Below are 14,372 nucleotides of genomic sequence, written 5' to 3'. Positions count from 1 at the left end.
AATCTGTATGGGTTTATGTCCATTCCATAAGACTCCTAAATAGTCTCAGAAAATAGGTTTTTGGTCTTTTGAATAAAGACAACCTGCACGAGGTAGGAAAAAGGCTGCATACGTGCATATGTACATACATATGTGCTTTCTGCATGAGATTTCATTTGCTAGTCTATTTGGCTGGAATAAAACTAGTCCTTCCTGTGTATTTTAGCTGTGTACATTTTAAAGCTTTTTGCTCTAGTTTCTGATGAGTCCTCAAGAGCAAATATGCTGACATCTGTAATATTTAGCTCATCTTGGAAGTTCTTCATTTCCCTGGGTTAATTTCAGCTTGTTCTGAGGTAACTTGTGTTATCCATGTATTCATGGCTAGGGTTACACTTGAAGAAGGGGAAAAATACCATTTTTTCTCTTTATAAAATAAAGTGCCTTTATCCCCCCCTCTTCATTTGGCAGTAGTAAAAATGGCATCGTATGAGGTTTTAGAGTTGGATTCATAGGAAGAGACATTTATGTAAGATTGCCTGTAGTGCTGGTACAAGACTCTGGAGAGGGATATAAATCAAATATGTATAAACATGCAGTGTTTTAGTTTTTATGAATTATTCTATTCCATTGTGTTTAGCTTTGTTAAGTGTATTACAGATCAGAGCATCACAGAACTGCATAACTAAAAGAACCTAAAAAATGATGTATCCCAGTGTATTGAGATAGAAACACCTCATGGACATTTATTTTGTCTACTTAGCAAATAGTAACTAAAACCAGACATTGCTGACTATGTAGAACTACTAAGTGTATTCACCATTCCTTCTTTGATGATAGACAAGTAAATTCTGACTTCAGAAGTATGTAGATACATGTATTGATTGTCATATTCCACAATTAAGCTTGCTGAGAATGTAAAGAGCTATAGAGTGGAAGATTTTATTCAATATCTAGTGCCTGTACTATCGCTATGTTTTAGTAATGTGTTTTGCTTTGTATGAGATGAGGGTGCTCTTCTATGTTGAAAAATTCATAAATCAAATTATGTGCATATTAGGCAACTTTTAATAGAATTAACGTCAGTGCAATTCATCATCTCCAAGTTCCATGTGTGCCAATTCATCAAAACAACAATCTTGTCGGGTACTGTCCTAATAAATAATTGTTTCTGCGTCCGGTCCTTCTGAAGGGCTTGTGAGGTTACTTGCTGATTCATCAGTGCTAATGTTGAGGTAAACCTTTTGTGATCTTACACCACTGCAGTTCATGAGGGTGAGGCGTTTTTTTCCTTCATGAGAGCAAAATTTACACATTTTGTTTCATTTATCATTGACAAAATGGAAGGGAATTACTTGTATGAACATCTTGTGAACAACTTGTATGGATAAATGCCACAACATTCATCTGCAAACTCCTTTGTTTACACCAAATATTTGATAGTAATTTATGGAAGCACGTTGTAGTTCAAAATTTTACTTACATTGCTACACCAGCAGCATAGGATTTAGGAGCTGGAGGTTCAAGTCTTATTCTCACTTTGAATCAGAGACTTAAAATGCTGAAAAAAACCCCTTTATTACATTGGCACACTTTTATCATTTCATTAAAAAAAAAAGAAACTTACCAAACCAGCCTGATCATCTCTGCAGATAAGCGTTATAATGGTGGTTTTGGGGAGAGTAAGAGACCTAGATACTCAACTCCTAGTGACTGGAATTAAATGAGCAATCTAACTATTTACTACTAGTTAATGCTTAAATAAATTGAAGCATGGGGGTACGTAACGTACTTGGGAGTACTCATCAAACTGCAAGTGGTAACTTCAAATCCTGAAAAGCCTTGTGAGAGTGAACCCTGTCCATATAACACATAGAACTACTCAAACAATAGATTGGTTTCTTTTTTGTTAATTGGTATTCTTTAAATGCTCAGATTATAACTACTTTTTAAACATACTGAAAAAGTGGATTTAAACTTTGAAACATGATAAAAATACCTCTTTTCTATATTTTAAAGCTTATTTCTTCTACAAGGACATTAAAAGAAAATTAAGAGAGAAAAATCACGCTATGTTTCATATAATAAATGTTTAATTTTTCAAATATTGAAAAATGTTTTTGTGTCTTGTTTTGTTTCTAAACTTGTTGAATTTGACTGGAATCTGCAAAAGACATTAGTGTTGCCAAATATGCATTTCCGGTAGTCAAAAACTAAACAAACTGCTGTTCAGCCCTCATGTACTATTGGAACTGATGGCACTGCATCAGATTTTGGATCAATCCTTCACAAACGTACTGTGTGCATCAAGCCTGTTTCTGGCAATGGTTTTACACCTATAGGTGTGCTATTAGCAGGTCACTCATTTGGCGCTGAGTAGCCATGAACCAGCTTTTATTTGTTGTTTTTATTTGTTTATTTGATGGGTTCAGGGACTGGTTCACTGTGTGCTTGGGAGGGGCTGACCAGCCACGCAGCTCATGTTTCTCTGCATCATTCTTCTGGTTATCAATGACCCTGTACTCAAGGGAGGAAAATGACATATTCTGCAGTCATTGAGAAAACACCGTGGTATGCACGATGACACCTAGGCAATCAAAACTATCTCCATCAAATTGCAGGTGACATTTTCATTAGCTCAACAGCTTCTGGGCTTTGATTAGGAAATGACTGCAGGGGAAAAAAAAAGTCACGCCATCTCACAGTCACGTCACAGATGTGGCCCTTTTTAAAAGTGCTTTTTTCAGCCTGCCTTAGTACTTGTATGGCTAGAACATTATTTGGGTAAGTGGTGAGATAGTTTTATTAGTACACAGGGAAGATTTTATTGTGAGGCTGTCTGTAGACTAAAAGTTCATGATTATGGACTTCTATGGACATTATATAAAATATTTCTAGAAAAAAAGCATAACTAAAATTTTCATTGAACTTGATTTAATTGCATGTGAGGTTTAGCAAGTCTTGCATATGAAAACAATATAAACATAAATAAGTCCAGACAGGTACAAATGGATTATTTTTGTGTAGCTTTGTGTACATTTGTTGAAATCAGACTTGGGAATCCTCTATATTAACTAATAATATGAAACTATGACGTTTCTTATTCATTAATTATGTCTCTATGTACCTGGAAGCCTTTTCTGCTTCTTCCTGGTCCAAACTCTAATTTAAGATTTGACAGGAGCAGGTCACATGAACAGTTGTTACAGAGTTCTGTTCACAAAAATATCCTTTTATTACCTGCTCCATCTAAGAAAGGTTCAGTCTCAAAACATTCTGCAACTGCTAATCTCTGTCGTTTAGTATCGCCCCCACTTTACCTATAAGGCAACAGATCCTAATCAGATCTTGACAAAGAGATGCTCAGCAGCAATTCAAATCAGATCATATGTGATTCTGCTCCTCACAGGGGAGACAGTCGCTGTCCTGCCTCCCTTTGGGCTCCTGCAAATGACAATTCTGTTCCCCAGCTCCTTGGCTATTCTGGGCTGGCACGCTCCCATAGCCACTGCTCAAATTTGAATAAATAATTAAATATTAATTGAAGCGGAGGCAGTCAGTCACAGCCAAACAGTTTGGTTTGAATAAATCAGCATTTTCTTGTTAAAGAAATGTATTCCAAGTAGGAAGCTTTCTGTTGCAGTAAAAAGCAGTCTGATTACCTAAATGCAAATTAAAACCTGTATGAAATCTCTAAAGAAGACCACAGAATACAGATAGTATTTGTAGTTAATTTTTGATCAGTTGTAAAGCATCTGTAACTTTGGTTTCATGATTCTGCATTCTTGATGTAAATTTACAAAATTAAAGACAAGGCAGTTGAGGAACAACAGAATACATGACAGCCCGTTAAAAACTGAAACAGCTGAGAAGCCATGGCCCAAAGTGGACTTCATAGGAATTTGTGGTTTTTCTGCAGCTCTCTAATGGTCTTTAAGCAATTCCGTTGGCTGCTTTTGGTAGTGAACAGCCTGAAGAAAGAGTAAATGAGGAAAATGGCTTTTAGAAAAAAGACAGTAGAAAGCATTTCTTTAGTAGAAATGGTCATTTCTTTAATAAGACTAACCTGGTTTGACATCTTTTTCTTGAATTTTGGCTTTTCTTGCCATGTACCAGAAAAATGAGCATACATCATGAGACGTTGCAGAGAGTAGGAAGGATGACTCTGGGTTTGTCTTGGGAGGGAAATCCAGAGAATATCCCAGTCCAGGCTCCATTTCTGACAGCTGACTTCTCTCTGAGCAGGAGGGTGGGTGAGTGCTTCCAGCTCCCAGAGCATCATGACCGAGCAGTAATAGAGGTATCATTGGTGATATTCTGCTATCTATTCCTTGTAAAACACCAATTCATCATTTTCACAGGGAAAAAGTAATTCTGATTAATTTTCCATTTTGCAAACAGCTTTTGAGCTGTCACTCTTTTCTGTTTTGACATTTTGAAAATTGAAGAGTTCTAGGATTTTGTTTGAAATAGATTTTCTTTTAGAAAGTTAAGGTAATTCCTAGGTGGAAAACATGAAGGAATAATATCAAATGAAACGCAAAATATTGAAACCAAACAACCCAGATGAGCTATCATAGATTTTCTTCTTTTCTATTTTCAGCCTATGAATTATTGTTAACATTTTTTCATTTAACTTTCATGTTAACTTTCAGTTAACTTTTTAACTTTTTCTTTCTGCTCTGAGATAGAAAAAACATTGAGAAACTTGAAAAACTCTCCTAAGTCAAATAGTTTTTCAGTTTATTTTGGAAGAGTAAGAGCTCCTCATTTGCTGATTAATTCAGCAGTGGGAACAGCCCAGGGTTCGTGTCCTGTAACTTTGAATTGAATTATCCTTCGGGAGTACTTACAGAGAGTGTTTTGGGATCCTAAGCTTCGATTTGCAACCTTGGTGGAGTATTTGAGGTTAGATGGGGCTGGTCTAGACTCTACTTGTCCTCCTCACTGGCCAGACATAGTCATGGGGATGGAGGCAGCACTTTTAGGTAGAGAAATCAAGCCTGTGTGGTACAAAACTGTTGAGGATGATACAGCAAGGGAGGAGTTGAACGTGCCTTGGGAATGAAGAGCCTGGACCACTTAACTGTCGCTAGATTTCTTAGCTGATCTGCAGCAGAACTTCAGCAAAACTACAGCTGTTTTTCTGCTTGTTAATCCTGTGTCCTTATAAGCTTACTTATACTTTTATGCATATCGTGAAGTGTTTCTCCAAAATACTGCATGTGCTTAAAGCAGATGAGTTCCTCAGACCTTTTATAAGAAGATGAGGCATGATTAGATGCTAGAGCGATGCTTCATTTGCATGTTAAGCTAACTGTAACTGGAAATAATTCTCTATGTGGCTGGCTCAACAATTCCAAGTTGTTTTACACTCTGTTCAAAAAGAAAAAGGAGATTATTGACTACTGAGGTTGCAGAAAACTCAGAAAAGATGCTTGTGTAAGAAAGCGTAACTTATCACAAAGGCTGCATATTTCTCCTCCCTGAATGCAGACACACATTGACATTCTTCTGTGTCTCATTGCTGTGTAACTTTTAAAATGCCAGATAATGTGCTGCTTATTTTCCTACACAACATTATGCATTTCCATTAGTGCTGGGCAAGCAGGAAAAACGGTAGTACTTTGTACATTAAATTAACACTAAATTTTAAAAGTCCTCCATATTCACCTGACTGATACTGAGAAGTCACAAACTCAGAGTGGTTTATGAAAGCAAATAGAGTAGGTGTTTTCAAAGTCTTTCCTGGAGATTATGAAATTTCAGTTACTACTTTTGCTGTAGCTGTGAGGGTCATTTTGCAACCTTTCTCTTATTTTTTCTCATACCCACTGTCTTTCTCACCTGGACAACAATTCTGTTTACTCTCCACTTCCCATTAAAAACAAAACAAAACAAAACCAACAACTTCATAATGTTTGTTTCTGGCCAAATCCATGTTTTTTCCCCAGGATTAGGCAAAACTCATTCAGTCTCATTGTACAGCTTCTGTGAAGTTCTCAGCATCTTAACTGTGATTCAGCTCATAGTCCTGCCTGAATAGTTTTGATAAATGAGTCTGACCACCGCAGCTTTAGAGTACAATAGGTTTGGGTCTGGATCTCTGGGTGAAATACTTTATCCTGGTATTGAAATATAACCTGGAGCAAACATACTTAATCTGGAAAGTAGCCTGGAGCTAGTCCAGAGGTGAATAGTGAAATTTGGGCCTTTCTGAGGGCTGATTTATTTGGAAGCTGTTTGGTCCAATTTTCATTGTCCATGGATATTATAACCATTAATCTGTGGGGTTTATCCCAGAAAATGTTCTTTTGTTGGCTCTTCCTCTATTTTTGCAAGAGGATACCATAATTTTGTTGGTTTAACACACCAAGTGTTCAGCTCACTCCTGTGAGTGCGATATAATCGTCCACCAAGACAAACAGGGATAGTCACCTCTGGGCAAATACTCAAATACCTGTGGTGCCAGTCTCTTTTAATAGCTGATGTCTTCTAGCAGGTAGGCAGGCTTTTAACAGTCCATGGGTTGCTGGCATGAATTTGGCATTTTTATCTCTTTACTTATAGTTTCATCCTCCATGATGGGTCTTATCAACTCCTTGTCCTGTGGAGAGGACAGAAATCTCTTGAGCTGAAGCTTTGATGGTCTTATTTGTCCAAATTTGCACTTCTGTCAGACTCTTGGCTGCAGCTCTAGATTTCGTATGTCAGGCTGTTATGATCCATTTAAATGCCTATGGGGATCTCAACAAGCTTTTTGAAAAGATTAATGACTTAGCTGTGGTTTTTATCATAGTGTTTCTAAAGAAAAGCCTGCATGCCTAATAAGGTTATTTCTACAAGCCAAAATTTGCATTGCTCACCATAAAAGACAAATAGATAGACTTTAACTACAAAATATCTGAAGGTCTGTTGTCTGTTTTTGTCTTTTGGAGATCAGTTTTGTATAAGAAAAGAGAAATAAAGAAGGGAGAAGGGAAATAAATAAGAAATTCATCTGCTTTAAAATGACAGGAGAGGAAGGATATGGATGTGAAGAATTCTTTACTTTAGAATCTCGTACCATATGGATATACCTTTGTTAGACTGTTATTGCCTACAGTCTTATGTTTTTATTTGGGCATGATTATAAATAGGAGTAATTTAAAATAATACTTGAACTCTCATAAGATTTATTCAAGATTTATATGAGTGGTTAGAAAAATATTAACGGAATCATTAGCTAAATTGCAGTTCCTGATGCAACCACCAAAGAGCAGGCTGGAAGGAGAGACGTTACATTTGTGCTTTTGTTAAACCATTGGCCTAGTAGAGTACAATTTTTAAGTGCATTTGAAACTTGTGTGTTATAGTCTTTAGTGAGTGTTAGGTAAACATCTGTCAAATATCAGGGATCATCTGGGATCGTCCGGGTTAAGACACTGTCACATGATGATCAGACTAACAGGAGTGGAGTCCTGTTTACTTTTCAGCCTGCTCCAGTCAAAGGGCAGGAAACATCTGGACAGCTGTGCTGTTTTCCCCAGGCACTCTTCTGCAAGGCCAGAGTGGTGTTCGATGTGGAAAACGTAACAGAGACTCCTGAGAGCCCCTTGCTAAGTAATACACATGATCACATTTGCATTGCACAGGGGCGTTGCAAACCTGGGACAGCACCACAAGACCCCAAAATGGACCTTAATCCTATTAATAATTCTCCAGCCTGTTTTCCACTGTGATGTGTCGGTCAGTACCATGTGCTGGGAATTTATTGGCAGTTGGCCCGATGTGAATACATGATTCTGTCAAGTTCTGTGGAAAACAGAGCTGCTTCAGCATGAATTCTTCTGACGCCTGTAAGGGGAAAAACTTTCTCTGAAGCCCCCTGGCCCAGAGATGCCCGTGAGCTGTCACATAAACTGTCTTTGTGGCGAAGCAGTTGATGCTTACATGTAGAAAGCTGATTTTTAAAGGCAGATATTTTATTTTAGTCTTATAGGGCTCATTTTATGACAGCCAAGGTTCCCTTTGGTTTTATATCCGGATGCGTGCACCTAATTTTCTAATAAGGGTTCTCAGCATAGTTTTTAATCTAAGTGCTAAACCGTTATTCATCAAGATGATGGCCAGGTCACAGAAACTTGAGTATACAGCTGCATACGTGAGTTTTAGATCACTCTGTTTTCAATTATTCCTCATTTGCCTTTTTATCAAGAGAATTTCTGCCCTGAAGCACAGTGCAAAAGCAAAAGAAGAAGTACACCAGATTCACCTCTCAAAATTACGAGTCTTTGGTATTGAATCTTTTGCGTTATTTGCCTTTTGGAAAACAAACCAAACCAAAACAAAAAACAACAAACAAACCACAAAACCCAACAAACAAACAAAGAAAAGAATAAAACCTGTTTTCCTTATTCCTAACGCTTAAAGGGTAGTTGTGTGTTTTTCCTTCAGTGTTACCATGGTGATGAGAGTAATGTTAAGGCCTAGCTAGGCAGGTACTAGATTAGGCTAAAATCATTTATCCTTCTTTTCACCTGCAAAATGCATGGCCAGAAGATGAATAGCGTCATTTAGAGCACTCACTCCTCTGACAGGCTGCTGCAAGCTCAGCCCCAAGAGTTCACATTAAAACACGGGTAGAAGTTTTGCAGGCCTAAATTGGACTGCAAAAGGAGCCTGGCTTTCAAAATATATCTAAAAATACAAATATATTGCTGGAATAAATAATGAAACTCAGCAAGAGCAACAATAAAAGCCCCAGCTCTACCCTATCTGCTCAAGAAGAAAATGGGGAGGGGAGAATACGCAGGCAGTGAAAGCTGAATGATTTCTTTTTTTAGTGATGCTGAAACTGTTACTTACTGCAATGCCTCATTAGCTCTCTGAGACAGGGCTCTCCCAGCTGCGTAGGCTGTTTCACAATCTTAATGCTAACTCCGATGCTGATAAAGTTGCCCCGTTGTGTTGTTGGGCTCAGGTGTCTCTCCCCAGCTTTCTCTGATCCACTTATTATTCTGAGTAATGCTACTGATTGCCAAAGAGGAACCACAACCCCATGCTCCTATGAAAATCAGCCTCAAGAAGACTTAAAAATGCTATTTGTTTGTTTGTTTGTTTGTTTGTTTTTTTCCCCGTGCTTCAGGGCAGTCATTTGTCTCTGCATCAGGCAGGTGCTTGTCTACAATGTTCTCAAAGACCTTCAGAAGACAGCTACCGCTACCTTACAGCTCCACATTGGAATTACTCTTCCTGTTTTGGCTTTCTCTTTGAATACAATATTTAATTTAACTTTCTCTACAATATGCACATATATCAATATCAATCTTCATTTAATATCAAAGAAGCATGTATAATATGGTTCTTCCATCTCCCCCTCCCCCAAAAAGTTATTTTAGTACTTTGTATCTTAATTTCATTCTCAAATAAACTGTGAGGTTTGCATTGGTACCTTGAAAATGTATTTAGATGCATATAGGCTGGGGTTCTTTATTTAATGATTGTAAAACTAAATGCTTTTTGGTATATTCCTCTTAAGCAGAAGTGGAAAAATGTTATTGCTCTTCTTCATAGGTTTGTTTATTTATGGCATATGCAGTTAATGGATATTTCTAATGCCTCTTAGGCAGTAAATAGATTACCTGATGCTAGCTATTTCATTTCAAATATCTCACATTTTCTTATTTAGGATCATCAACATATTTTTACATTAATTATTTAACTGCCATTTCCAATCTTTTTAGTCAGGCATGCCTCTGCCTACTCAGGGCCCAATTAGTCACTGCATTATTACAGATTTAAACCAGTTTAAGTGAATAAAAAATAATTTGCACATTTTGAACACAGTTACATTTTGTTCTGAATATTTTACCCTGAAGACGGGCTTTCAGTTTCACATTAAGACATTTTTGTTTTTCAAAATAGGATAGCTAAGGCTTATGCAGTTGTTTTCATATTTTAGATCCTGAATTACTTTTAAGAACAAAGAACTATACTTCCACTTGACTATTGACCGCCTTCTCATCCACCAATAACAAAAAGACAATACAGCAAGTAAAACAATTCTGAATTAATGTTATGGGGTGTAATAAGCTGATTAATATACACAATCTATCTCCTGTAATTGTTTTCATTGGAAGCCTAAAATGCATAGCTAACCCACTTTTCTATAAATGTAGATTCATACCTATTCTATGCCACAACCTGTGGTGCACTACAACCAACATTTCCAGCCTCTTAGCCAAATAATTTTTTTCTCAAATTGTGTTCATGGATGTTTGATTCAATAGTTGGTTGCACTGGTGATTTTGGAAAGAATTGTGTATCAGAGCTTGAGTGGATAAAAGGCTGAAGCTCCGTGTTTGAGACACAGTTAAGGTCTTGTTCCATGTTCTTGGGTCCTAGGTATTACTGTAATACTATTCATAAGAGAGGGTAAATTTATAAACAGTAGAATATCTGCCCTGATGCAACTTGAAAATGAAAAAATAAACTACGGCCATGCTGTTTCCTAAGAATTTTTCAGACTAGGGGACAGTAGAAGTACACTACAGAAAATCAACAGCTAAGAAAAATATCTGGAGCATGGGGAAAAACACTTCCTCATCAGGAAACAGGTCAACTCTCTTTTTCAACTTTTAATGGGACTGTAAAATGAAAGGGGACTTATTTCATGACCCCTATTCATCTTTCTTATCTGCGTTTCTTTTTGCTGTCTTGCAAAGCAAGCTTTGACTCTTTCGGAATATTAACCTTGATTGTGCAGCAAGAGATACCTTTCTCCTTTATTAACCATTAGGTGTGTATTTGGATCAAAAATATTCACGAGTAAAAGTTACAAATATTACAGGATCTCTAATGTGCTTCTTAGAAAGGTGTATTTTTTTATAAAGCTTTCCCTAAATGTAAGAACGTAAGAAGGATCTACAATGGCCGTGAAAGAAAGTTACGCTAAGACATGTGAAGACTTTCCATTATATTTCCAGATGATCGAGTCTTTCTTTGAATAATGTCATAAAGAAATAACTCCATCAGTGGACAAACTTTAAATATATTTCCAATTTGTTATGCTTAAAAGATAAATAACCCAATGAGACTTTCACAAGTACATACACATTTCTCTTAATTTGTTCCTTCGTCCTCATGCAAATGATAAGCCTTCCTTCATGGAGGCATATTCTTTTTATTAATGCAGTCCTCCAGAGCTGCTGTTTGGCTTTGCATCTACCTTCGTTCACAGGGAAAGTCAGTGGAACTTCTGTCAGTAACCTCTAGCATATTGTTCTAAAGTTTCCTAAAGTAAGAGTCAGCAAAACGGCAGATAACAAATGCCAGTGAAGTGTCTCTTGTGAGGCTGCCAGCCCTTCAAGGCTTTCACATGCTCCATGAATTAAATGGGATGAGCACTGAGTTCCCAGGACTCCGAAGGAGGGCTAACATTAAAGCAGCAACGCTTTTGCCACCAGTACTAGAAGTCTGTGCATCAGTTTCATTCCCAAACCCTCACTGTAATGGTGTAACTGCTTTTGCACAGAGGGTGGCTGTGGCTTCCTGTTTGCTGCTATTGCAAAATCTGCTTGCCTCTTTTGAAATTTAAAATTGTTCAGTCTCAACTAGCAAAAACCTGACCTTGCAAAAGTTTACTAGCACAAATAGTCACAATCATAAAAGCAGAGCTGTTTGTGTGTATAACTGTCCCTCACATGAGTAGAAATATGCAAGATTGACCTTTAAAACATGCTCTCCGGGCTATCATAACTTAAGAAAAAGAAGAGTATTTTTCCCTTTTAATCTACATGGCAAGGCTAGCAAATAATTTACAGTATGAATTAATTGCTTTTCCTTTTTCGAAAAACAAATCTTAATAATTGACTTGTTTTAATTTGCAAATATATTATTCTGAATATAGAGTATGTGCTTTTTCATGAAAAATTTAGTAAGGCTGTTTAATACTGCAAATGCATTCGCTATGTATCAGCAGCAGCACCCACATTAACCCAGCAGACTGAAACAGCTCCATCCATTGACTCAATGGGCCGTGAAATAAAAACGTTCTCTCCATAAGCATTGACACACTAGACCTCAGTGGACTGAAGCTCCCATGATGAGTTACCGAGTGAATGATACTCTAGTAAGACCTTTTTTAGGCCCTGACGTGACAGATTTACAGTATCAAAGAAATAGAATGAAGCCTCATTTTTTCAGGGTTCTTCAGTTAAACGTATATTTGATAGTTAAAGTAGTTATATTTAGAGGTCGTGTCAATGCTGTCCAAGCTTCATGTGAAATTTTCAAAAATGCTTTTCTTTACTTATGATGCTAAATCTAATTTTCAGTGGACATTTGGGTGACATTCCTACTGCTCATAGCAAATGGGTAGAACAGATTTTACATGCTCCACCCTTCTGTCAGATGGTAGTTACTGTCTCTCTGCAGGACTGGTGCACACCCAGGGAATGGATTGAATGAGTCCTAGGCACGCTTCAGTGTACAGTTGTCTTAATTAAAACTGCCAGGTAAGGTGGTTTGAGTGGCTGATGTTGCACTGTAGAGGATTAGGGAGTAATGTGTGTCCCATCCTTTTGTCTCAACCCTGGCAGTGATAGTCCTCAGCTTTGACAGAAGACTTTTCTGCGCCCTAGAAATAAAAAGGCAAATGTGCACTGACTTTTGAAAATATTTAGATTTATTCTTACTCTCATCCAAAGCTCCAAACACTTGATTCATTTCTCTCTCTGCCTTCTTTCTCACCCCGGCTCCCTCAGCTGCAGTGCTAGCCTGTCAGGGTAGAAATGTGGATGCAAATAATACAGCAAATTGTGCTTGATGCAAAGTACATTTTACTGTGGATGCCAAGCATTTCTCAACCAACATACAGCACTGCTTTGCTTCATGAGGGCAGGTGAATCTTTCTTGCTGGAAAGATTAATCCTTGCCCATTCTCTGCACAGTTCACTGGGTCATTCTCAGACCACTCACTGCAGTGGACTTAGACACCTGCAACAGTGTCTCAGTTCAAGGAACTGGTGAGGGTTGTGGGTATCCTGCTGCTCCTGGACAGGCAGTGCAGGAAAGCTAAGTTGGGCACTCCGGAGGGTCTGCATGCTACATCTTTCTAAGGATCGCTAGATGACTTGGAATTTTTTCCAGGATCATGGGTTAGGACCATGTTGCCAAATGCTTTTATTGGTATAAATTTCCCATAGTTCTGGCTATCTTTGTTACTGCTTGTTGGTGCTTCACTCTTATTGGGAAGGATAAGGAGAGTATCTATGTCACCACTAGAAAACTTTCCAGTTCTTTCTGCCCTCCAGATAGGCTGGATACTGTCTACTGCAATATAAAATTCATCCAAAGAATTTCATTTGAAAGGCAGGAGGTCCCTGAAGATATCAGATCTTTCAAGACCAGATTTTCATGTTTCAGCTTCCAAATTGCAGGTTATAGACTGGTAGGTTAGAAAAGATCAGAAGTTTAAGTTGGACGAGGCACTCGCTGCTGCACTGATTCTTACTAGGTGCTCAAAATACACGTAAAGCTGCGAGCATGTGTAAGAGAAGTCCACTTGGGTTTGCTTATTGTCGTCTTCAGTCGCTTCCTCGTGACTGGGTTTCATTTAATGGGACTGTCTGTTAGGATCACGCTGACAAAGCCACGCGACCAGTTCTTGCGATCCCCAAAAGAAGCTGCTAGGGCAGACAACTCTTCCTACTCTCTCCCAGGTCTGTTTCTGCTACTCTGCGTTTTGATACCAGCCGTGCCCTGCACAACCAGACCTGTATCGAGTCTTTCTGTGCACCTGACGCAGTCCCGAGGCACCTCGATGGGCTCATACGCTGCACCTGTACGCGCTGGCCCAGCTCACAGGTAAGTCTGTTCCCACCCACTGTGGCCAAGGAACATGACTGACCTGGAGCTGTGGAGCTCATCTCACCTTGAAAACATGCAATAGTAAAAGTCCGTCTCTACGCAGAGTCTTCTCACTTGCTATATATAGTTAAAAATAAAAATTAAAATATTTTCAACAACTATATGGCTCCCAGAGGCAAAATCTTTTAACTCCAGATATGATCATGATAGGAAATACTGCAGGAAGCTGGCCATCAGAGATAATTGAGCTGTGTGGTTTTGCATTAGTGGATACAGCAGGGAAGTGGCCATTCCTACACATGCCTGCTGCTAACCTTCTACCCTGGGGGATAATTGTTTATAATTAGGTCAAAGAAGAAAAGAGATCTCACTACTTCCTTGTCAATAAACAAGTTCAAAACTTTTCAAAAGGATGCTGTGATTATGATGATTTTGCTGTGAGCCAAGTTTATCTATACATAGTTAAAAAAATAATAAAAAACTTCATGAGACAGACCAGATAAGTATCTCTGGAGAGAGATGAGTCCTGATTGCTAACTTCT

This window comes from Vanellus vanellus (genome assembly GCF_965231255.1).
Source record: "Vanellus vanellus genome assembly, chromosome: 10".
Taxonomy (NCBI): domain Eukaryota; kingdom Metazoa; phylum Chordata; class Aves; order Charadriiformes; family Charadriidae; genus Vanellus; species Vanellus vanellus.
This window is presented reverse-complemented; position numbering follows the sequence as displayed.